The sequence below is a fragment of the Mercenaria mercenaria genome, chromosome 8 (assembly GCF_021730395.1).
Source record: "Mercenaria mercenaria strain notata chromosome 8, MADL_Memer_1, whole genome shotgun sequence".
Classification (NCBI taxonomy): Eukaryota; Metazoa; Mollusca; class Bivalvia; order Venerida; family Veneridae; genus Mercenaria; species Mercenaria mercenaria.
The window spans coordinates 55,007,803-55,035,202 of record NC_069368.1 but is presented as its reverse complement, the minus strand read 5'-3'; the positions used below and the strand labels follow the sequence as shown (position 1 = coordinate 55,035,202).

Here is a 27,400-nt window from a genome sequence, read left to right as displayed (position 1 = left end):
ATTACATATAAACGTATCCAATCTTTTGCTTAAAGGTCCATTACTAAAACCCGAACGAGTATTATATGAAAACCAGAGTTTGTAGCAGAGACTTCCTATTTACTGAAAATATGGCCCACTGCATCGGTTCTGACCAAATAGTCATGAATATGTTCAAGAATAACTAACAAATAAACAAAAAATGTTGCCTATGTCAAACCGAAAGTATGCTTTCCGACTGCTTACGAACCCGTCGAGCATCTTCGGACTTTTTCGGAAGAATCCTCTGAAACGAGGCTATAATTTATAAATAGATGCAAAATATATCATATGCCCAAACGATAACGTGATTTTTACAAACTTAGCACATGGAATTCAACAATTTTGTAACTCACAAAAACTTCATGAAAATCATTTTTATAATACAGGTAATATACAGCTATACTACAAGTTTTCATAAGGACAATTCAGGCCCTTCCCGAATAAAAGTGTTTTTACAACTTCGTCTGTAAACTTTTTCAGTTAATCTCTGTCCAGTATGATTTTAAGAATATAAATGAGTAACTGTCTTACACTGCAGAAACAAAGTATGATTGAAATTTACCTAAATACACTTATTTATGTACACATGGCTACATTAATTTAATAAGATTTTAGACATTAAACACATTGTCTTGGCCTAATATATGTCACTGTCAATTTTAAATTTAAATTTTGTACATCTCATATTTTTCGTGCAAGTCGTGCATAATTACCATCATGGAAATACAGTTATTTTGTTGCGCGTCTTAAATGGATATTCGTTTGAAACAATTTTAAAATCACGTGATCTCGAAGAATTTCCGACAGATTACGGAAAAGCGATAAACACGAAAGTAGGACAAAATGACCCCCCATGTCAGTCTAAGAAAATACAGAAACAATCATTTGTTTCTCTGTACATGTGTTGATTTCAAGGGAGTATTGCATGGCTATCGTAATGTTTAGTACTATATTTCAAAATGTGTAGTCTTTTTTAAGATTTATGTCTATTCATTTGTCTTTATTTTGCACCTTTAAATATTTACTTCAACTATAGATAATCCTCATCAAGTGATTTAACTAACAAAGTATCTATAAGCCAATTGTGTATATGCAGAAATTGTAAATATTTTCAAATATGAATATTGGGTCCAGTATATTTATAAAATAGTTTTGTATGAAATATCTGCTGATCATGGAAGATACATCTGTCTATAGCATGCTAAGATATCTTCATTTGCTGTCCGTATTATACTCGTTTTGTTTGGAGCTCAGACTGAATACGTTGGGAATTTAACAAAATATTGGTCAAAATACTAGTTGATAATACTTATCATTTGAAAATTTCTTTAGTTCTTCTTTTTAAATAGAGTTAACATTTAATGTTAGGATGTAGGTTCTGAACGTGATATTACCCATACAAATTAACTTGTTATGTTATATAAATGATATCACATTTAAAAGCAATTATTTATAAATAAAATGTAAGTATAATTACACTAGAATGCACTTGTAGCACGTTTGAAGTGATGTTGAAATAAAACTAGCGCTCTGCGTCATTGAAATACAGTTTTTTCTATTAAACTTGATTACCTGCCACAAGTATGTTATCATTAGATGGTGCGCTTTTAGCATTAATCGTCTTTCTGCGCTGCCAGTAGATATGTATGAGTATTGTAGACAGACACTACTATGTGCAATTAATAGAACCAAGTACGTGTCCGCTAGAAAAATGTAATTATTACAATAGTATCGAGCTAGCGGCCCAGTCAAGTAAATGTTTTGTCGTCATAAATGTAAAATTACATATAATTCTGCAGTAGAAAGTCACCTCGTGTATATTGTTCACAACATTTAAATGATGTCCCCTTAACATTTAAAGTAAATCTGTCATGTACTGTGTGTATAAGAGGTAATATTACCAAATATAGACATCACTTGATGTTTTAAAAAATACAAACATGCATTCACTTACCAAGTAGTGTGACATGATAATATCACTTCAGATTACATTCCAACGATTATCTATTCCGATTTAAAATCGCCAGACTTTTTTTTGAAAACATTGATACACACGTCTCGCCTAAGAAACAGTTGTAATAAATAGATAATGACCAATAAACTTTTCTTTCCTGTCAAAAACAGTAGAGTTAACAACGTGTGATACCACTGTTAATTCCCGAAATATTTCTTGAACATATTTAGAATTCAGATAAGTATTTTCTCAAGACATCTAAAAGACAATTACCGTGCAGAGTCCTTTAATCATAAGAGGATAACGTCATAATTTGATTTAAAAAAAATGGTCAGAAATTATTCATTAAGATATAGGTTAGCGATAGAATACTGAACCTCAAATCATGTGAAAAATTTATTGTATAACCTACCTAAATTAATGAATTAACTAATTAGTTTTATTTGATGAAATATTACACAAAAACAATGTAGCTTAATGTGAAGCTCTATTACTTTGCCCAAACGAAATTGTAAATGCTTCTGCGTTAAGATTGTGGTATATCTACGTTTGCTTAGCAGAAGTGTGAACAAGTTATTTCATTATAAACATGATATGTAAAAACAAGTCAAAGCAGTATTATCCAGGTAATGAAGAAAACGCTTGGTTTCAATAATATAATTGTACAATAAGTGGAAATCTTAAGTCCTACCTTCTATATTTAAGAATATTTATTCAGTATGAAACAGCAATATACCATTTGTACAAATCACTTTTCCTGTGCAATTATCATATTATCGTAAAAACTGTTTTCTACGGCGTTAGGAAAGTATGTTACAAATATGAATAGGCTAGTTGTTATCATACATAAAGAAACTAGGTCGCGCATTAGCTAGACACATTTGTCGGAATTCGTTCATAAATATTTATTGTATTTATTCCACTGTTACAATCTTCGATAAAATTCCATCAAAACATATAATTAACAATGTACTACATAACAAAGACGCTGGTAAACCTTGATGATCCAGTAATAATCCAGAATGTGGCTGTAACAATAACTATTATTGCATTGTATACATTCGGATAATCTTTCTTTTACTGGCATGGCGTCTTAGGTACGTTGGAATAAAGTTTGACGAAGAAGAAGGTAATACAAAAAAAACCGCATTGTCAAATATATTATTTAAAAAAAGTAACAATAAACAACTCGAACACACACACACACACACACACACGCGCGCGCGCACACACACAACTGTTCGAAATAAGAATAGAAAACCTACCAAGTTATTTGCTAATATCATTACAAAGTAAAGACAGATTTACCCCCTACCATTAAAAACGGTGCACAAAAATCGTGCCGGCCTTTACCATTGTTATTTTTTTGTCGGATGTTGAAGTAACTTGGCATAAATGACCGCCATAACGAGATGCGTTTCAGACCAACAACTCTACCTTGAAAGACAAGTCATATTTAGTGGTAAAGTGTTTGGATAATGATATTTCATGGAATGTTTATATGGCACAAACATGGCACAAGGATGACATATATGCCAGAGGTTAATGTCATACTTAGAGGTCAAAGATTTAAGGTCGGTTTTCCTTACTGCACTTACTTTGTTCTAGTATAATACTTTACTTATACAATTTTATGAATGTATGATAACAGTTACACCATAAATGATATGCCTGTTTTATGTATGTTGACTATATATTATGTTTTGTGGATAAGCAGTTATGTTCAGATCCTGAATAAAAGGTCAAGCTCACACTTACAAGTCAAAACTGTTATGTCCTCTTTTTTGCCGTGGAACTGAAAACGTTTATATGATAGATTATCAAATAACTTAGTACAGACTTTCACCGTAACAAGGGGATGTAACTATTACATTTTCGTTTATTGTACTTTTTCAGGTTCAGTATACGTGAGCTATTGTCAATGTGCCGTTACGGTACTTACACTTTTGTGTCCAAACATCACATAGTGGGACCATTCTTGTGCTATAGACAAATTCCTAGACTGATTGTAACGACATATTTCAGATTATTTGCATATTTCTCGATTTAAGCTGTGAGGACATTTAACTCGTATAAGGGTTATACTTACTCCCTATACACGTGCTTCTGGTACTGAAGCATTATAATTATCAAGCACTACTACATATGTATTCGCTAACCTGAAAGTATTTCTGTTTTATGATGAAATTATTACAGTTATTTCTCTTTTTCCTGAAGTAGTGTTGAAAACCTTTGTGCTCATCTCTTCTTAGACCCACTGTTATTGGTTGAAATTTTATTTTTAAGAATCCGAAATAACAAATGAGCCGTGCCATGGGAAAACCAACATAGTGGGTGTGCGACCAGCATGGATCCAGACCAGCCTGCGCATCCGCGCAGTCTGGTCAGGCTCCATGCTGTTCGCTTTTAAAGCCTATTGGAATTGGAGAAACTGTTAGCGAACAGCAAGGAAGCCTGACCAGACTGCGCGGATGCGCAGGCTGGTCTGGATCCATGCTGGTCGCACACCCACTATGTTGGTTTTCCCATGGCACGGCTCAAATATTAATGAGGCAGTATCTATTGCTCCAAGAAATCCGAGCCATAAAAATATGTATAATGGTTGACATCTGTTTTCATTGTAGAATCTCTGTTAAAAACTGAGTAGACACAATTATTCCGCCATCACATATTACAACTTTTCTCTCCAGGTAATCTTAAACATGTTACCTGTATTAAATGTATGTACAAAATATAATTTTATAGCATCATGAGTCGAATAAGATACTGAATTAGTTGAGGAAAGCTCGAATTGTATTTTCATAATAATCACGGATAAAACAGAATCAATCATACGGTTGTATTATGTATACTTGCCACAGAAAATTTTCAAAGCTTATGAGTTGCTATTCCCACGTTGCTAACTATTTACAGGAAAGAGAAAATAAGAAAGCCTAGTATAATAAAATCTAGATTTCGGGTTAATTGAAACTCATTCCCGGTGTTATTGGATCAAAGGCAGCTGATTGCATATCGAAATTAGAAGACGTTTAAACTACCACATATTCATATTCGTATGCAAACTGCAACATTAACGTAACAGATTCGTAAATATACGTAAAGACTGTATTTGTAAAACCTACCCAAGGTATTTAATTGATTTACCGAAATTTTCTACATTGAATAAATGCTGCCTGAGAGCATTCAATTTAGAATTCTATAGAAACCTATTTACAAAAAAAAACATATGATATCAGAGACTTGTTAAAAGTTTGAAAGCATTTAATCAAGTACATTCTGATACACCAGTCCTGCTTACATTAAACACTTTAACAACCTTTGAAACGGCAAAGTTTTGACAAAGTATACATTAGAGTTATGTATTTGGTCATGTATTTGGTCATGTAAGATCAGCTCATGATGCCTATGTCAGGCGTGCAGCTGGAAAACATTTTTGAGAAACCTATTTACATGTAAAACGTCTATGTTAAAAAGGAGCATAATTTAGACAAGGTATAAACTGGAGATATGTAAAACTTCCTGTTAGGTAATCTCACGATATCGCGGACTTAAAAAGTTAGAAAACATTTGGCCAAGTTGTATCTGAGAAACCTGTGTACATGCAAACTGTCTAAAGTAAAAAGGAAAATTAAAACCAGAACTATTTAAATTGTCACGTAAGATCATCCTGTGATGCCAAAGACATATTTGAAGTTTGAAAGTATTCTGTGGAACCTGCTTACATGCAATTCTAAGTTAAAAGGGACTTAATATTGACATGGTATAATCAAGTGTTCTTTTATCTATCTGGTGAGGTCAACCTATAATGCTAAAGACATGTTTATAATGTGAAAGCATTTGGCAAGGTAGTTTTTGTGAAACCTGCTTACATGCAAACCCCTTGTGACTCGGTTGCTAACGTTAACATGGTAGCAACAATAGCTATAATTTGAAACATCTCAGATAGTTTAGCTTATAAAAGAAACACCGAGTTACTTTACAATACCAACAAGTATGGAAATGTACAATAAATTGTTTCTAAGTTTTCCTTTTATGTTAAAACACTGATTATGCCCCCACTCTTCAGGGAAGAGGAATGTATTGGTTTGCACCTGTCGATCGCCTCGGTCGGTCAGTTTCGTCCGTTTATCGGTAGAGAGAACGATTTCCACCCAATAGCTTGTGAACCACTTGACCAAGAACATTCCAAGTTGAAAGCATGACTGGGCTAATAAAGTTTATGAACGCTACAGTTGCTTGGGTCAGTAGGACAAACGGGCCTGTACCTTAAAAACGGTATCCGCTCAATATTTTAGAACCACTTGATCCATATTTTTCAAAATTCAGCTAAATTAGAATTACAAAGGAAATGGTATCAATCGCTTTTAGGATTATTAGGTCAACGGTCAAGGTCACAGGGGCCTAAATGTATTTAAAACGGTTTCCGCTAAATAACTTGAGAACTACTCGACAAAAAACCTTGATAGTTTGATTTGGCTTATAAAGTATATGATCCTTATAGTTTATAGTCAGTAAGTCAAAGGTAAAGGTCACAAGGGCCTGAAATTTCTAAAACGGTTTCCGCTCAATATCTTGAGAACCACCTGATCTAGAACCTTTAAATTTGATAGCATGATTGTGCATATAGAGTAGATGACTCGTATTTTTGTGGCGGTCAAGACAGAGAAACGGAGACCTAAACATTGAAAACGGTTTCCCCTCATTTACTTGAGAAACACTTGTATCAAAACCTACAAACTTGATAGCGTGATTGGGTGTTTAAAATAAATGACCCCTAATTTGCTTAGGGTCTATAGGTCAATGGTCAAGGTCACAAAGATCTGACCATTGAAAACTATTTCTGCACGGTAACTTGAGAATCACTTATTTAAGAGCATTCAAAATTGAAAACTTTATTGGCCTTAATGATATAGGTGACCCCTATTTGGTTTTGGGTCAGTAATCAAAGGTCACAGGGGCCTGAACCTTGAAAAGCGCTTCCATTTAATAACTTAACAACCACTTGACTCAGTATTTTCAAACTTGATAGCATGATTGGGCTTACAAAGTAGATGACCTTTATTATTTTATGCGGCTATTAGGTCGAAGGTCAAGGTCAAATTGATTACGGGACTGAAAATGGGACAACCAATCATGAGGGGTGAGGGGGGCATACGTGTTTTACAGAAAGCTCTTGTTTGTTTCTTGTTTAAATTTATCATTGATCGACTCTCTTTTAGTTGACTTTTTATGTCTTTGAAGTCATTTTATTCGTCTTTGTTAATTGTTGGTCTTGTTATGACAAAACAATTTTATTGATATGGATTCTCATTTGCCTGTAAAAGTTTCCTATGAAACTCTAACAGCCAACAATAAAGATGTTTCCTCGGTAACAAATCAATGTTATCTTGTAATTTAAACAAGCATGACATGTTCCGGTAAACAAGCTCCGATTATTACTTGTTTCATTTGCATGTATGGACATTTTAATGATACAGAAATAATCTTTTTAGAAATGTAATACCTTTATGCGGTGTTGCAACTTTCATGAATTGTGCTGCTTTGGCGCCTTTTATTATACAACAATTGTCTTTTCAGTTTATTTAAAGAAACAAAATATGGAAAATAATGTACACACAAAGGTAGGACATAATGTTGTTGGACAATAACATTATGTCCATTAGCCTCATCAATATTAATAGCTTTTGTCTCATGCGCTCGAAACAGAAACTAGATATGTAAAGATTACGATGTGCGTCAGAATAAAATTTTTGATGAATGACATTAAAATAAGTTGGTAAGTTATATCTGGTATGTTTCTACCAGATACAATTTCTCGTAGCACAGCGTTTTCTCAGAAATGTTGGTTGCTGTGAAACCATAAATTGTCATGAAAGTAAAAACTTTCATTAGAACTGGACTTTGAATACTCAGCGGAAATGCAATAAACACAAGAGAACTTGATAGAGCTTGGTTTCTGCGTGATATGAATATGGAGCAATTGACTCATATCTAAGTTGAATAATAATTAAACAAAGCAAGGTATAATATTGATTTGGTTGTAGAGACTAGAAGGACCGTACACAAATTTCAGAAACAAGCGGGTCACGAAATTGTCCAAGATATCTCTCGTCACACTTGGTAGATTACAAAGCCATAATTGAAATATTTCAGGTGATTTTTACCTACTGTATTCACTTATGTATTTAACGAATACTGTTTAGCATTTGTCTGTTGTAAATCATTGTTCTACGTGGTATTTGAATACTTTACATGACAGAGTATGAAATTCATTGCCAGAGAGTTAATACATTGATTGGTGTAACTGTAATAGAGTCAAATGTATGTTTGCGGCGTATTGATGAAATATCAAATATTAAGTGAAAGTGGAAAAGACTACTGAAGTTTTTGTCATCAGAGTGTAAAAAATGTAAATTTTAGTTCCAACCTTTTCTGCATATCATTTAGATTTCATTTTATGTCATTTGACGACAGTTCGAATCTCGGTATTGCCTAGAAACAATACCCTATCCGCAAGCCATAACGCCTGAAGCAAACGAAGTGAGCTCAAAGATCTGCCGTTTCTAATGACGATCGTAAAAGTTTTTTTATATAGTACAACCGCCTTTGTGCATATGTTCCACCTCAAAATAGCCCCATAATAATTATTCCATATCTGATTATACGTTTTCTTAAATAGCCTCAATGAAGTTGATTTATGTAATATTTAGTTGATGAACTCTGCATTCTTCTATGTTCCATTATTTTCCATCAAAACACGGTAAAAATGCTTCGAAAATGCTTTAATAAGAACGCCTTACTTGGCTAACATCTGTAAACTAACGATGGATATCATTTAACGTATCAGTAGTTGTTGTCGTAGTTGGTCGTGTTTTGGAATGTTTCCAGAATAGAATTGTACCGATTCTTTTCCTATTGAACTGTACTCCAATATTTTGGCAAATATGGTATTCAGCTTAAAGAAATTTTATGTCAAAACCTATTTACATCATTTTCCATACTCTTAAGGTTAATCTACAAATGCCTAATCACTAGGCTGTCTAATATGTCATCTAAATCAAAGTACATACAATCATAAAACAATAAGAAAACTGCAAAATGCGCAAATGTTAAAATTTAAAAAAAAGTCTCTGAGAAAAAGATTTCAAGGTTTAACAACTCCCGTAATAACAGAATAATTGTTCTTTGATTAATATGAATCAACAATAGCCATGCAACATTTTCTACGGCCTGCCTTTTTAATAGGTATTGATGTGTTTACATGTATATTCCAGCCAGTGTCTTTTCAACAGTCCTATTTTAATGCTAGTTTTAAATGCTAGTTTTTACCTCTTAACCGGTTGATATTACTTCTACTTTTAGCTCGACTATTCGAGGTATAAGGAGGGCTATTGCACTCGCCCCGGCGCCGGTGTCGGCGTTAGTTAAAGATTTTTTATCAAGTATAATTTCTTATTTATTAGTTTCTGTACTTGTTCATAGAGACCATGTTCATTTCTGTGACAAGATGTGAAACGTCCAGACGTGTGCCCCTTTGTAAAGGGGTTTTTCAGAGTGAAATACTATGTTTTCAACAATTGCAGTTACTACGTTAATAATTCATATTCATCCTTAAGGTACTAAAAGCTATTACGGCATCAAGTCCTATAACCATATGATTTTAATGAAATTTATCCCCCTTATAAGACTTAGATATCTAGGATGAAAATTTGCAATTCCATAGAAAATGCAGATATTAAATTGTTTCTTCATACAAATTACTGAGGTGGATAAAACAAGGTGAACGGTGCATGTCCCATAAGTCTGAATTGTAATTCGGAAATATTATGTCCAGTTATGAACACGGAAAATGCAGATTAAAGTTTTTCATGGAAATTAGTGTCTCCAAAACTAATCCAAATATTTGCTTGAAACTTGACACAGATATTGGGAGAAATTCAACAATATCACAGCACCAAGTCCCATATAACTCTTACATGAGTTTGGACAATATACTTATTTTGGATAGAAAATCAATTTTACTGACAAGCCTTCTAATTGTCAGTAGAGTGTATCGTGATACAGCTCTTGTCTGTGAATGTTTTCTATTATCTAGAGGATGTATTTGAACAAGTATATATAATGGCTTAACGCGGTAAAACATAAAAATATCACAGATCTATTTCTGTGAAACTAATTACATGTGCTTTGTTTCAATCATTTTTCTTTTTTTTTCTTTTTTTTTGTCCACATGTAGTCTGAGCCAATACTAAAATAAACATTTTCATCTAATGTAGAATACTGTGTTTGGGAAAACTAATGATTTTGCCCTTCAAACAGTATTGTTTGTGGCGTTTGAAATAAAGCATACAGTGATGTTATGTAGTTAAGTTCACACATCATTAATCTATCTGTCGTGATAGATCATCGCATAGAGCCGGTAATGATGTTTGCTTTTAAATCATGCATGCAGAGAAAACAAATAATTTCTCGTGTTTTTAGCTCACCTGAGCACAAAGTGCTCAGGGTGAGGTATTGTGATCGCTCACCGTCCGGCGTCCGTCCGTCCGTCCGTCCGTCCGTCTGTCCGTCCGTCCGTCCGTCCGTCCGTCCACACTTTCCTTTAAACAACATCTCCTCCTAAACCAACAGGCCAATTTTGATGAAACTTCACAGGGATGTTCCTTGGATGGCCCCCTTTCAAAATTGTTCAAAGAATTGAATTCCATGCAGAACACTGGTTGCCATGGCAACCGAAAGGAAAAACTTTAAAAATCTTCTTCTCAAAAACCAGAAGACCTAGAGCTTAGATATTTGGTGTGAAGCATTCCCTAGTGGACCTCTACCAAATTTGTTCAAATCATGACCCTGGGGTCAAAATTGACCCCGCCCCAGGGGTCACTTGATTTTACATAAGAAAATCTTAAAAAATCTTCTTCTCAAAAACCAGAAGCCTTAGAGCTTAGATATTTGACATGTAGCATTGCCTAGTGGACCTCTACTAAAATTGTTCAAATCATGACCCCGGGGTCAAAATTGACCCCGCCCCAGGGGTCACTTGATTTTACATAGGAAAATCTTCAAAAAATTTCTAAAAATAAACCAGAAGGCCTAGAGCTTAGATATTTCACATGTAGCATTGCCTAGTGGACCTTTACAAAATTTGTTCAAATCATGGCCCCCGGGGTCAAAATTGACCCTGCCCCAGGGTCACTTGATTTTACATAGGAAAATATTTAAAAAATCTTCTTCTCAAAAACCAGAAGTCCTAGAGCTTAGATATTTGGCATGTAGCATTGCCTAGTGGACCTTTACTAAAGTTGTTCAAATTATGACCCGGGGGTCAAAATTGACCCCGCCCTAGGGGTCACTTGACTTTACATAGGAAAATCTTCAAAAGTTTTCTAAAAATAAACCAGAAGGCCTAGAGCTTAGATATTTCACATGTAGCATTACCTAGTGGACCTCTACAAAATTTGTTCATATCATGACCCCCTGATCAAAATTGACCCCGCCCCAGGGGTCACTTGATTTTACATAGGAAAATCTTCAAAAATTTTCTAAAAATAAACTAGAAGGCCTAGAGACTAGATGTTTGACATGTGGCATTGCCTAGTGGACCTCTACAAAATTTGTTCAAACCTTGCCCCCCGGGGTCAAAATTGACTCCGCCCTAGGGGTCACTTGATTTTACATAGGAAAATCTTTAAAAAAAATTCTAAAAATAAACCAGAAGGCCTAGATCTTAGATATTTGACATGTAGCATTGCCTATTAGACTTTTACAAAGTTTATTCAAATCATGACCCCTGGGGTCAAATTGACCCTGCCCCATGGGGTTACTTGATTGTACATAGAAAAATCTTCAAAATTTTCTAAAAATAAACCAGAAGAGCTTAGATATTTGACATGTAGCATTGCCTAGTGGACCTCTACAAAAAGTTTTCAAATCTTGTTTTTAAAGTTACTTAAAGAATATTTCAACTATATTTTCTCATAATTCTTTTGATTGATTTCTATTATGATCTTTTGACCTTGAAGACTTGTCCTTAAGTGCAGTGATAACAGGTGAGCGATATAGGGCCATCATGGCCCTCTTGTTTGCTTAAAGGTTTCTCGATAGCGAATTGTATATAGGATAATAATGAAAAAATACAATGTTCACTTCCCTCTCTGTAACGGCGAGGTATATTTAACCTAGCAGTATTTACAAATACAAACTTCGTGCAAAAGCATTGCTTTCGGGGGAGTCAGTTCGGCAGTGATAAGCAGGCATTACTTCTTTGCTGGCGATCAGGGGTTTCCATTCACAGTCACTGCTGATATTTCGTGTGCAGTTCACTCCCCGTACTATATAACAAACCTTTTATTTTGCAAATGGTATTTGATATAAATGGTCGTAAAGCTAACCATAAGTAAAGTATTTTGCTGCATTATAACGTTACTATGTCAGACATATACTCTTTTACATGAAAAACATGACCTGAAATAGTACTTTTAAAAGAGAGTAATCATATGTTTATTTTCTGGCACTGTCTTGCGAACTAGTCCCTGCACACTGCATATCTGTCTAAGTCAACTTGTTAATCTTCTTTAAAGACACACACTTTCTTATAGGGGGAAAGAGCACTGGAACAGTTTTGTAAAGTAACATTATAATCTGCAAGAAACAAATTCCAGATGACAGTATGAATGGACACAAAATGTATTAGGATAGCTTTTGTTTAATAAGCTTTGAAAGTGTGATCTAAAAACATTCTTGTACTAGAGAGATTTTACAGAAACAAACTTCGGGAGAGATAAAGGAGTGTTACTTGTAACAAAGGATGTAAAATTTAGCTTTATTGTTCTAAAATGTTACAGTTGTTCCTAAGCGGCATTGCTTCGTAGATACATGTATCTAGAGTGCTTGTCATTTACACTTATATTTGTAAAAATAATGTCAGCGTTATACATCCAGTGAATGTTTAGAAATATAATGATAATGTGAATTGTATTTTATGCGTGGAGTCTTAAAAAGCATGCGAAACAATGTAGAAATTGGATCAAAGTAGTAGTAAATAAAATTAAGACAGAGTAATACATCTGACCTGCAGTAAACAGTCCTGTTTAAGGTCACTGTAATACTGATATAAATTATTCAATTAAACCATGCCAATGAGTTATTCCCGCTAATTTAGGTGGAATTTTATATCGTCCATTTGTTAATTTTATGTGATTATTATAGCATTTGTTAATATACAGTACATATATTGATTGTATCATTTGCAGAGAATTGTAGGTTTTTTAAAATAAAGTATTACTACTCTGCTGAAGTGCCTCTTTATGAGTATATTAAGTTATATATTTTCAGGTAGTTTCCCTTATCTCGCCGGGTAGATTGCGTGTAAGTAGTGCGCACGTGACAGACATATAAATACAATGTTGAAGTGTCTTAAATTATAGCGAGGTTTCTTTCAAATAAGTCTGCATACCCTTAGCAACATGTATATGTTTCAAAAAATCAATGACATAATTGTTTTAGGGGGTGGTATTAAGGACATATAGAATTTATAGAATATTGCAGAATAAGCATTTCTGCTTTCATAACATAACGTAACAAAACAATTACACATGGTATTTTGATTCACCTCGAACAATGTTATAACTACTATATTTACGTTATTCATTCTGAATTATTATTATTGATTATTATTTAGAAATTTTATATCATTAAAACATTTATATTTAGGTAATATAATATTATGTTATATACGATGAAGATTTATTGCAAAGTTTCTATGTTTTATCAATGACTCCACAGTATAACATGAACATTATATCACATTCCATTAGAAACAAAGACACATGATCATCAACTCGTATTGAAAAAACGTGACAGGAGGAATTGCAACTAAAGTTCATTATTTCGATTTTAAACGCCTATGTAACAACGCTCTGAGCCATATGCAGCGGTAAGCCATATATACGATTTCAAAATCAAGTTCATAATAAACAGCATCAAAACCATATCTTGAGAAAACTTTACCAACCCAATAATTAAGCTTACCGATTTTAAAATATTTCATAGGTATTTTGAATTCAAAAAAAGTTTTATTAACCCGTTTATGTCAATTTAGATATCAATGTGTAATTTGACACACAAGCACGAAAATAAGTACAATATAAACATACATACATTTTTTGTAACTATCAGGATAAAATTGTTGTAAAGTCATTTGTCAACGTTGAAGAAAGATTTGTAAAATAAACGTTCCTTCTCATATTTGTTTGCTTTAAAAAAGGCGACAAAAAGTATTAGAAAATATAGTTAAATTAATAAAAGAATATAGCCGAATTAAACAAAATGCTACATTGATGTGGTAAATTGTAAAACAAAATTGTAGAAGGGGGTATATATTAAAAAGCAGTCATGCAAATTGAAATTGTTGAGTAGTTGGTTCTCTCTGCAATTCAATTCAAGGATGTGAGGATATATATATATATATATATATATATATATATATATATATATATATATATATATATATGTATGCCCGATAAATATGAGTAATACACAATCTAAAGCAAATATAGTTCACAAAAAGAAGAAGATGATCATTGGTAGTATTCTTTCAAACTCCAAAGCAAATTAATACATGCAGGCAAAGTAAACATATTCTTTGATAAATGATTGATCTCTCTTATTATGTATCTATGGCCCATAGCAGTGTACCTTAAGTGAAGTCTAGGTTATATTTTCCTTTATGATATCAGTATAAGTCTAGTTCCTGCGGGTGTGTCTGCAGTATGAAATTAATTACACTTACGTATCCCACATGTGATACCATTGCTGTATACAAATAGTATAACTTTTGTCAAATGTATATTTCTATTGCTTTTGAACATTCATAATCCCAACATAAATGTTTAAACTGAAATAAGACATTCCTGGAACTCAACAATATATGTATATCTGACACCTGACTAGACAAAATACAACGATGAAATAGTTAACTGTACATATGCTACCTTATATGTAAATAAGGTGAGCGATCATTTCAATCGGATATTTCTCTCTTAAATCACAGAATTGACCAAAAGATATTAAATGTGCGCATTACGTGTATTCACCTGTCTGATTATCTATTCGTCTTAAACTGACTTTTCGCAAAGACATTTGCAATTTTGTTGTTTTCTTTTTTAACGTTTACTTACTTGACTTATTCTACCCACTGTCAACACACACCTTCAGTCAGCACCCGATTTGAAAGATGTCAACGATTCTATGTGTGACTGTGTGGTATGAAACATGTATACAATGTGTTGTTTTCTCTCCAATACAGTTTGATCGGATTTGAAAGAGGTGTATCAACTGCAAAACAAATTAATGAAACGTATGGCCGAAGACTAAAAAATGCACTACACATGTCAGTAATAAAGATAAATTCATTCACCACTTGGCGTATACGTTGTGACAACGACTATTTTGGGAATAACTAGTAGCCGGCCGCAAGACGACGACTATATTTGATAAGCTCTATGATTTTGCTCTTGGTAGAATAACATGTAAGATTTTGCAGGAAGATACACTATTCCAAATTATATCACAAAGTATAATTATTTTAATCATGAAATAAAGTTTATTGTATGAAAAGTATATAAAGTAAGACCGACAGTAATGAACGAAATTAATATAAAGTAACGGTTTCCAGAGACTTTAACTCGGGGCTAAGTAATAAAATATTTAACAGAAGCATTTTAGGGGAAAAAGGTTTATATCAGTCTAGTTTTCTTCAACATTTCACATAACAGATAATTTGATAAAATAAAAGATGATTCTAGGGTATGTTTACGATACCAAAACTGTGTGGCTTCTTACATATTATTTGCAAAAGAAAACCAACTTCTCAATAATATCATAGACTAGTAGATTTCATGATACTAAATCATTTCCTTCATAACTTCATATAAACGATTGCAACTACAGAAATTATTTGCAATTCAATGATACTAAATAAGGTGTAGGCATTTAACCCTTAGCATGCTAGATAAATTGTCGTCTGCTGGAAATGTCGTCTGCTAAAATTGTAAAGTTCATTTAATTTGCTCCAAAATTGGAAGAAATATTGTCAGAGTAGCAAACAGCTTGGAACCTGATAAGACGCCGATTTAATCGGCGTCTGATCTGGTTCCAAGCTGTTTGCAAAGGCTGTTAAATTCGCCTGCAGCAGGCTAAGGGTTAATATATTCCTTCCAAATGCGTAAATATATTATGCTTATTAAACTCAAAGTAAGTCACGGATAATAATAAGTTTGCCTAAACTGTTGAATAGGATTGAGACTCCCTTCACTATCATATGAATGCAACGTTGGCTTTATTTTGCTGCACAAGAAATATTTTGTAAGCTATATCTGATGTTTTCATGACATTCACGTTAAAGCTAATAGCACGCATCATGAAATATAAATCATTAGATTTAAATTGCACATGAACTTGCTCTCATGTAGTTTCGCCCTCCTGAGAGTATTCCTCATGATTTGGTAAAAATAGGGATTTTAACTATTACTAAATTGCCAGTTAATGGATCAAATATAGGTTACAGTAGGGCGGTGTAGCGTGAGGATCACTTCAGTACTTTTAGAGCTTTTCCTTTTAATTGTTTTACGATCTATAAATTCCCACATTCATTGATCTTCATGAAATTGGACACAAATATAGATCACAATAGAGCGGTGGTGTTTGCACATCTTTCATCAGGATTTCTTCAGTGACTGTCGAGATATTGCCCTTTACTTTTTGAAAACATGTCAAAGAAATCTAGTAATAAGCTTGTCCGTCCGACTGTTCGTGTGTCCGTCTGTGCGTGCGTGAGTTCGATTGGAAAATGATTATAATTCTAGAACTATTTAGCTAGATTAACAAAACCGCACTTAATCATTTATTAAGGTTGTTTTTACCATGTCTACCTCTCTGTCTGACTCTCTGTCCATAAGCCTGCTTGTCTTTTTGTTAGTAGGTCAAAGGTTAATATCAAAGGGGTTTGAAAATTGAAAAATATCAGTAACTTGAGAATAATTCAAACTTGGTACACACAGAGGTTAGTAGATGTCCCCTATTCGTTTTAAGATGAGTGCACATATACCAATAAAATATGCACATGCAGAGGTTGCCAGATGTTTGCCAAAAGCCCTTCTAGTTTTTATTTTCTATTCCCTTAAGCATGTGAATATATTTAAAAATGTGACGCTATATTCAAATCATTTAGTGAACCAACAAACCGTGGATACATAACTTGTGTATATCTGAAAACTAGATATCTTTCAAGTATTACAAAGCAACCTATTCGGTAGGGATATAAACTAAATGGATTTGCTTGTTTTGAAATAAATTTTAGTGGATTTTAAGACAGAAATAACGTTTCCCCACAACGTGCACCTGGCGAGTCACTTCCCTTTCCCCACATCAGCAATGGTCAGTAAACTGCTTCGAAGACTCATTAGTGCCGAGCAGGCTTTTTGGTTTATATGAAAACCTGAAGGATTAAGAGCAGTAAAAAAAGCGTAGTTGGATGGTGCTATATAAATTTTGAATGAAAATATGAAACACATTTAATTACAAAAACGGGCTTTTAGCTCAAGGCCAGCATGTCTTTCACCCCTTACCTACTAACCTGGAAATTGATGACCGATCTGTTCTGGTCCAACCTTCCTACCGCGTTTTTGGTTCCAGAACTTCTATTCTTCGGTTATCAGTAGTGGTCATCTACCAGTCACGACCAACTAGCTTATAAAGATCAAAAACGAATGTTCAGGTTAAGGTCACTGCAACCTTGACCTTCAAAAAACCAACCTCAAAATTCAGTTATCAATTGGAAACCGATTTTCAGCTCAAGTTTCGCGACCAGTCTCAATACCGTTAAGAATCGCTTGACAGTCATGAACAACCCGCTTACTAAGTTTGATCTTTTTTAGTCGATGCGTTCTTCCGTTGCCAAACGAAAACCGATGTTCAACCGAAGGTCATCGCTACCTTTGCTCTATCTAGTTGTTATTTTGTTATCATTGCTGTCTCATCCGCGAATTATAGACCAAATAAAGTTCGTGTCAATATATAGCACAAAAAATTTATTCCATGCTGACGAAGCTTAACAGTCATAAGCAAATTTGAGATACATTTCCTGCATTGCTTTTAATAAAACTATTTTGCGCAGACAGTCAAGGCCGTTTACTTCAAATCATTTGCCCTTCACTAATGTGGGTTCAAGACCGCGAACCCCGCTTGGGGCTAAGATTTTATATGTGGAGAAGCCATCCGTAATAATGCAGGATTTGGCTTCTGGGGCCAGAAGCTTGCAAAGTTGCAAAATGTCCTAGCTGGTGTCAGTGTGTCTCTTAACAGCAAAAATGTGTTTGTTTGGAGTTGTGTATGTCCGGATTAGTTACTACTGGGAAATTATATTTAATATAATAACAATATACAATAAGGTTATCATATGATTTTTCCTTATCTTACCTCGCATTTACAAGGTAAGGTTTGATGGTTAGTGTTTCAAAGGTTGCGTTTGCGGATATAAAGATTTTAAGGTGAGCATCATTTGTCTCCATTTTGATTTCAATATGTTTAACTTCATTCGTATATCTTACGTTTGATTAACGTACTTCAATGTGTATAAGATTATTCTGCACGAAGGCTAATTAATGGAAAGCCACACGACAACTTTGTTATTTAGAACAATTTAAATGGCCAGGTCTTTTCTTGTTAAAAGATTGATAGTTTAACAAACCTTCGATTCAAACCCTTAAAAGTAGAACGCAACATTTATTTTCATAGGTGTATGGTGTTGTCCCTTATCCTCATAAGTTGGACTGCATTCTCACAACATGACAATGCCGTTTTCATCTTTGTATTTGCTTTATTTACGTACGGTTTTATTCTCTAAAATAATTTCTAATATCTTTTTTTTTTTTATTTTATTATATCTTATTATTGATTGGGTCATGATAAAGACCACTATTTGCGTCTTTAAAGTTATCTCTAAAATTTTACCACGCTATTGATGTTGTTATGACAAAAACACCACTATCGATTCCGAAAATTATGAGATAGCTCCAGTTTCCTTTGAAACGGAACGGCAAACACAAAACGTAGACATGTTTCTTCTAAGGGAGACAGCCACTGATATCCGCTTTCTCAGAAATAGGCAGTCAATGATATCTTTGAATCCAAGCATGCACGACATGTTCAGACACTTATAGTTCCGGTTATTTGATGTTTGATTTGCTTTTATGACAAGTTTACTGATGAAGCCGCAACAATGTTCAGACGTTTAATGCACAATTTAGGTGATGCTATTTCCTTACAATAATTCCTGCTGGAATAAAATCAATTTTGTTTTATTTCTCTTTATTCAAACTGAATACGTTTTTGCTAATTATGTATTTCTTTACTAGTTGTATTGTGATAAGGTGGTAAAATATAAACGATAATCGTACTATTATTATTAGTAATAGAATAAAAAAAGTGGAAAACAACAGGTCGACAACATGACATAAAAGAAAATGTTGCAGGCTCGGATTGATTGGGCCTGTTCATGGACGGTAGTGGAAGTGCAAGCTACAGTCCACGCCCTCTATCCCCGGGTTGAGCAGAACTCAACATCTACACATGTTATAAGTACCGGAATGTAATATAGAGACATCCGCAGATGTACAATCATTATTTCATCACGAGCGAGCACCTCATATGGCGGTGCACGTTGAACCTTCAATGATGCACAGAGTCTACTATATTATTACGCTCTAACCGATAATGAAGTTTTTGATTGCTTGACATTAACATGCATTGTCAAATGCTACTAATCCATTGTTTTGAAATCAAATCAGATTCACCTAACATTAAATTATTGATTTGCATTTTGCATTTGTCTTTATGTTTTTGCTTTTCTACGAGTCGCAACTTTAATATCAATTATAGAATGAAGAGTGAGGGAGCCTGTTGCATAATTTAACACTGAAAACTGAAATATAATGACGCAGTATGACACGAACTATTGCATTTGAAAATTCCTTAGAGAGAAAAATAGTTATCTGTAATTAAAACTCATGTATATTTGGAAGCTCACGTCGAATAATTTTCTCTCACATATGTTGGTTCGAGCCGCACTCGTGCCGTTGAATTCTTCATAAAAAATATGGGGAAGCCATCCAGTTGTCTTACGAAAGGTCGATGGTTCTACTTAGGTGCCCGCTTATGATGTAATAATGCACGGAGTTTATCTGGGGTCTTCATCCATCATCAAAAGCTCAAAAGTCGAAATCTGACCTTAAATTGTGTCAGTTTAACGTTAAAGCAGTCAAAAACAAATCAAACATATTGCATGTAAGGGACGGTACATTAATATATTCCAAACTAAATGAATCCATCAGGGTATCTGGAAATATATGCAATGATAAATTTCACTGTAGATAGGGCACCCCAAACACAGCCAGAAAGTAGGCCTGCAACAAAAAAAAACTGTAGTAGAAAGTTAAGGCAAACGGGATGCTTTAGGCCTGCAACAAAAAAAAAACTGTAGTAGAAAGTTAAGGCAAACGGGATGCTTCAAAAATCCAACAGCAAAACATTTTAGTTACACGCAAGATACAAAAAATGAGTAAGGGGTAGAAAAAGTGGTGGAGGTGATGGGGAATGTGTTAGTTAACATTCATATGTAAAGTCACTGCTTGATTACCATAATAGAAAATACATTATTCAACCAGTTATGTTGCAGTCTAATTAAGTTAGTACTGGTGTTGGAAATTTATGAAATAGACAAGGTGTTGAACAATAAGTTCTTATTTCAGCTTACTGTCGTGTAGTGTTCACAGTCTCTTACATGCGTTTATCAACATATAGTTGTAACACCAATGATTTTGTAAGGGCCTATCTCATTATAGCTTCAAGTCATGTGCTTACGATATATTCCTTTTTTTAAATATTACGCAGGACAAATCACCCATTATGACTGGTGCAGCTTAGACAAAATCCAAGTCATATTTAATCATGGTTTTACTTTGCAAACATGATGCTAGTTATAGCTTTAAACTATAGAGTTCCTTTTTTGCTGCAAAATGTTTATTTATATCTTAGACACATTTATTTTAGTCCTTAACCGAACGAATTAAGGGGTTACGGATTGTGGCAATATGGCCTAATCCGAGTCCGGGAACAATGTTTTTTTTTATTAATCGTTTATTATGCATTAATCATTTTGTACGTAGATTCCTGCTAAAATAAAAGGAAATATTTTTTATTCATTTAAATTGAATACATTTGTTTTGCTAATTATATATTTCATTTCTAGTTGTATTTGGGAATGTGGTTAAATTTAAACATTCACCTAAAAGTCTACTGTAGTATGTACGTTCTTTGAGGATGTGTAAAGGATTATGGAGATTTAGATTAAATGGAATTAACATGCATTTTAGGTGGTACTATTTCAATGTTTTAAAATCAAAACTGTTTCCGATAATAATAAACTATTGACTTTGTCGTATGCGTACAGTTTGTATTTGTGTTTATGTTTTTGCTTTTCTAACAGTCGCAACCTTAATATCAATTATTGGAGGAAGAGTGAGGGAGCCTGTTGCATAATTTAACATTGAACGTTGTGTGACACGAACTATTGCATTTGAAATCCTTAAGTAAAAATAAAAGGTTATGGTAACTTTCCCGGAAGAATAGATCACCCTAAACACAGCCAGAGAGTTATACATCGCAAAGTAGGCCCGCAACAAAAAGAAACTGTAGTGGAAAGATTAAACAGATGGGATGCTTCACTAATCCAACAGCAAAAGCATTTTAATTACATGCAAGATACAAAAATGAGTAAGGGGTAGAAAAAGTGGTGGAGGTGTTGGGGAATGTATAGTTAACACTCATATGTAAAGTCACTGCTTGATTACCATAATTATAGTAAATAAAGTTTTCAACCAAACAAAGAAAATTAGTTATATTGAAGACTAATTAAGTTAGTACTGGGGGTGGAAATTTATGAAATAGACAAGGCGTTGATCAGTAAGTTCTTAGTTTAGTTTTCTGTCGTGCAGTGTTCACAGTCTCTTACATGCGTATATCAATACATAGTGTTCTCGTCGTAACACCAACGATTTTGTAAGAGCGTATCTCATTACAGCTTCAAGTCAGGTGATTATAATATATTTATTGCTTTTTTATATATTACGCAGGACAAATCACCCATTATGACTGGTGCACCTTAGGCAAAATCAGAGTTATATACTTTGCAAACATGACGCCAGATATAGCATATAGAGTTCCTTTTTGCAGTATGTTTATTTACATCTAAGACATATTTATTTTAGTCCTTAACTGAACGAATTAATGGATTACGGATTGTGGCAATATAGCCTAATGCGAGTCCGGGAACAGTGGGTTTTTTTATTAATCGTTTATTATGCATTAATCATTTTGCGTGACTGTGTTCTACTTTTGCAAAGGGCTGTGAAATCTGAGATAACCCAAACTTTAGAAATCACTAAATGTTAAATGCTAAAGGTCTGGCAGAGCGTCATGAACAGATATTATTCTTGTTTATGATAAAAATACACCAGACAAAACATAAGCATGACATTTCACCGACATGGCAGAACACTGACACGACTAAACAGAAAATAAAAACATTGACAGACACCGACATATTGCTGTTTATTTCGCAAAAGTTACCCGGAGTATGAGGAAATTAACTCTGATTCATCAAATACTCCTTTTAGTATCATATCAAACCTCGAGAATTATTCCTAAAAAATAGATCCTATATTGTTTCTATTTTTAGCACATTTGCTCTTGCACCGGAGGTCAGGGGGAGAATATTTCACTCGTTGGATGTATTCACATATAATTAGACATTTTCTTGTTAATATTCGAATGTTTTCGAATTTTTTACTTGTAAACGAAAAGTAGGTTGTTTATTGGGGCTGTAACTGAAATAATGTATGTCCGTCTGTCCAATCGTCCGTATTTCGTCCTTTCCATAACTTCCTAACCGCCAGGGAATACTTATTTTATCAACACGACATGCAGTGTGCACAATAAATGTCACTAGGTCCAATGTCAATGTCACACTTGTTGCTCAAATATCAGATACTTTACCGCGTGTCCACTCCATATATTTTGAACCGAAGATTTTCATATCATTGGCGTCGTATGTTGACCTAATCTAGACGTCATGCAGAGTGCGAAAGACAGGTCACTAAGGTCAAGGTCAAGGTCATCGCTTAGATGTTAAAAGTTATGTTCTTCCTGTTTAAAGGTGTCTGGATGTATGACAGCTGTCGTTATCTTTATAAAACAGTATTCAGTAAATATATAATGTTATGGTTCTACTTCGAAACTAGCGAAGGACGCGATCGAATGTGATATCACTTAAGAACTGATGTATGAAAGAAGCTCTTTCAGTTGAAATGGATCCCCCTACTATTACAAGAGTAAATTGATTTACCGTCCTACAGATAATTTGCAGTAACAGAAAGATAAAAAAAATTACAATAATCTCTTTCATTCATGCCAAACGACTGTCAAAATAATATACAAATACCTGAATCAGTGAAGCTATTTCTGAAGAAGGTGTAGATTGATTTATGCAGATTCAATTTTAGATTTATTCGACTTCTTTCGTTACAAAAGCCCTGTGCTTTAATTCTACATTGCATTAACCATTAATGCTAGTGAACTAAAATTAAAGTACATTAAGTCATCATACACAAGAGATATGACAATATGGTGTAACAGAGCTCTGGTTAATGGCTAAACTAGTGTTTAAAGCCACAAGAAATATGAAATTACGATATAATTGAGCTAAGGTTCATTGTTTAAAGCCAGATGGATCTGCTACCAGCTGTCGATAAAAATATTTTCAGCGCAATATTGCATGCAATTGTACTAAAAGCATTCGCTTGGTAAAAAACACATTTTTTCTGCTAAGGATATTTCGGACTTGCAACACTGGACATAAAATATTTCATTTGAAATTTTGATCATTGGTTTTCTATCAAAACCATAGCTCTTCTCAGCATCAAATATTAATAAGGTTTTATTTTTAGCCTGACATATTTACAGACGTAGGAAAACTGGCTTGCTATATTCTGTAGTAAAACATGATGCTAGTACAAAATTGTTAGCCGATGTGTTGTATCAATGGTTGAAAATTTTCAATCGTTGAAAATTTTCAAAAGAAACATAAGTATTAGAACTTTAGATAAGATTTATTAAGCGTTCTGTTAGGGCTGAGTGTGCTGTATTTATGTGTTAAAATATGAATCCTGTCACAAGAACTTGTCCAAATACATTCATTGATTCTTTTTCTAAGATTTAAGAAAGTTTTTTTGTACCTTCTCTAAGGCATTTAAACGTGTCTTTTCCTTGCAGGGTCCTGGAACCATACTAGAAAACTTTCATTTATTATTACAGAAAGATATGGCAGAAAAGCGAAAATGTTCATTGTTATATAAAGTTAGAGAAAAATATAACCAGAGCGTTGTTTGATGTGCATAATTTACCGAAGTCGGTCTACAGATAAGTTTTGTCTTTAAATGTGTTTAAACAATCTATGTTGTATTTACAACTCTTAACATGAACTCGTTATATTGTGCGATTTTGTGATAAAATAAATTCACATTAATGTATGATTTATTTTTCAGAATAAAGATCATCCACACGTGCAGTTATTTAAGCCCTGCACTTCCACAACCGCAGCGGAAAAGTCTTTCTTTTATCATAATCACGCTACTTAAAAAAGAGGAGGCAGCAACTTTTGCCAGGTAATTAAGAAAACATTTGGTTTCAATATTTGTAGACATTTATCAGTGAGAATCCATAATGTTTTAAGTCGTGCGTTTTAATCAATATGCAATTACCATTTGTACAGATCGTTTATCCCGTGCATCATACCTTGCTTGTTAACATATTAGCGTAATGTTCTTTTCGCCGACACGTTTATAAAGTCATGTAGATAGCTAATTATTATCACAAATTGAGAATTATGTTGCATTCTTGCAAAAAACATTCGTACCTTGATGATACACTAACCATGCAGGAGGTACAAGAACCTGTTGCTCAATAGTAATATTTCAGTTTGGATTCGTTTTACATGATTCTGTACTCGTACTTGCATCGCTTCTTCTGTATAGATGAATATGATGAAGGGAAAAGTAGAAATACACGAAACATTGAAATTTTCGCGTTGTTTTCATATTATCGTTAAGTATTATAATTCGGAATGGGAATGTAGTACACTAAACTGAATCTGAATTATATCCATTTCTAATAAATAATTTTACAACTCTATTCATAATATTTTAGCGTCCAATTTGAGATCATTTGTATATTTGACCAAACTAGAATGGTATACAATATTAGTTATAATTTCAATTTCATAATGTTTCTGTTGTTAGACAACATTAACATTTAAACTTATCATGACAAGCACTTCTATATATGCAGTAGTTCGTCAGTAAATATTCACGTTTTCATTTAAATGGATGGCATTCTTTTGATTCTTAAACAACTTCCGATGTATTTGCAACGCTCGCGTTCTTATTTTTTTGTGTGTTTACAATAAAAATGAAATGACGAAATTAGAAAGATAGAAATAGATAGTCCTCTTTCATAATCGTCTGGAGTCAAAATTATTATGCATTTTGGCTGACATTTGTTTTCTTTGTAATGATAGAGCGACTATGGCTTTTCCATTATCTGTTACAACTTTTCTCCTTCAAATAATCTCAAACATGTATTTGTATAAAACAAAAATGTTTAAAGCAGCGTATTCCAAATCCTTGTATGTCGATTAAGGTAGTGGCACCGTAATAATAATCATTGAATTACGCAGTCTCCGGTTGGACGTTATCCGGTTTACGTAACGTCGTATTGGCGTTTAGTTTAATCTGTGTCCGAAGAATGCCACATTGCATAACGAATTGATTAGATTTATATTGTTGTGTCCGTCGCATAAAGTAGGCTAAGTAACATGATAAATACCTTTGTGAAATAAAAGTAAGTAAATGCAGTTTGGTCACTGCATCATTTATTTAATCTGTTTGTTAATAACAAGCCATTGCATTTATCAGTAATATTTCCCTATCATGATAAGGAGAAAGAAATTTATCCACCGTTTTGTGTTGAGGGACAATAATTCCATTCATACATGATATTTTGATATGGTGTTATAAAATGTGGCATCAGAATTCCGCCTAAGCCGTAGCAGGGGATGTGAAGGGTGTTCCACATTTTATTTTGTTAACTCTCGTGAACAGAATCATTCAAACCGAGTCTGGTACTATTTTCCTTTGTTGCGTTCCATGCGTTCAAGATTTTATAGTTATTATAATTATTATTATTAATATCAATATTAATACTAATATTTTTATTATTATCATTATTATATAGATAATCAATATTCAAAAATAGATATATTTAATTTATTATTTGTGTGTTATCTGAAACTAAACTACTTTCAGGAGGCGTATTAAGAATTCGAGAAAATTAGTTGAAAGAATAAAATATCTACATTAAGATTACTTATTTTCTGTACACTGACGAGATATGAAAACGAAACAAACATATGCCTAAATATATGTTTTTACTACAAAAAGCATCACTTGGAAATGTTCAACACATACACATCCCGATATTCTATACCCATTGTGTTAATTTTACGGTCTGTTGTGCTGATTAAATTTGAACACAATGGGTATAGAGTATCAAGATGTATGTGTTGAACATTTCAAGGTGATGCTTTTTGTAGTAAAAAATATATTCAGGCATATGTTTGTTGCGTTTTCATATCTCGTCAGTGTATATGTTTTCTATTTTCTGAAACAAAAATCAAACAAAAACCACTCTAGACGATGTCAGTCTTAAGTTAGAAATATTGTGATTTTCCTATGCAAAATACAGTTTTGGCATACTATTAAATAATTTGTTAATTCAATTCTGTTCATTCGGAAAGCACGGTACCTTATCGGCAGATAACTGTAATTTAAGCACCACCAGCTGGACCTTGCATCGAAAAGTACAGAACATTTGCATTTTATACGACATACAAGACTGACGGAGAGTATGAAACAAACATACTTTAAGTACACAAAATAGTTGTTGTCTAGTTTTGTTTTTCATATGTTGATATTTTTCGGTTAGTCTCTATCGAATTAATTCTTCCGTTACTGTTAAGCTTCTCTGAATGTAAACATTATAATAATTAGGCTACCTATATATAATTTTTAATATATACATGGAGAAACAGATAGCTGTATCGTAGCTCAATAAGTCAATACTCATAGAACACAAATGCATCTTGACGTTTTAATTGTGTTAGTTTGTGAGAGTACCGTCTACATATGTAACAAATTGATAGATAATGTATGATAGTTATGTATAGCAAAGCTTTTATATTTGTGTGGGAAATAGACT

The 27,400-nt window shown here is 33.5% G+C and overlaps 1 protein-coding gene across 5 annotated transcripts in view; it reads left to right on the top strand.

Annotated features, from left to right (window-relative positions):
- LOC123566305 (roundabout homolog 2-like) overlaps nucleotides 1-27,400 on the top strand; it is a 306,048-nt gene that overhangs the window by 50,265 nt on the left and 228,383 nt on the right. For all 5 annotated transcript variants that reach the window (XM_053550016.1, XM_053550017.1, XM_053550015.1 and 2 more), the window contains exon 2: nucleotides 24,631-24,750. The gene's annotated coding sequence lies outside the window, so the exon portion shown is untranslated. The remainder of the gene's footprint in view (nucleotides 1-24,630; nucleotides 24,751-27,400) is intronic.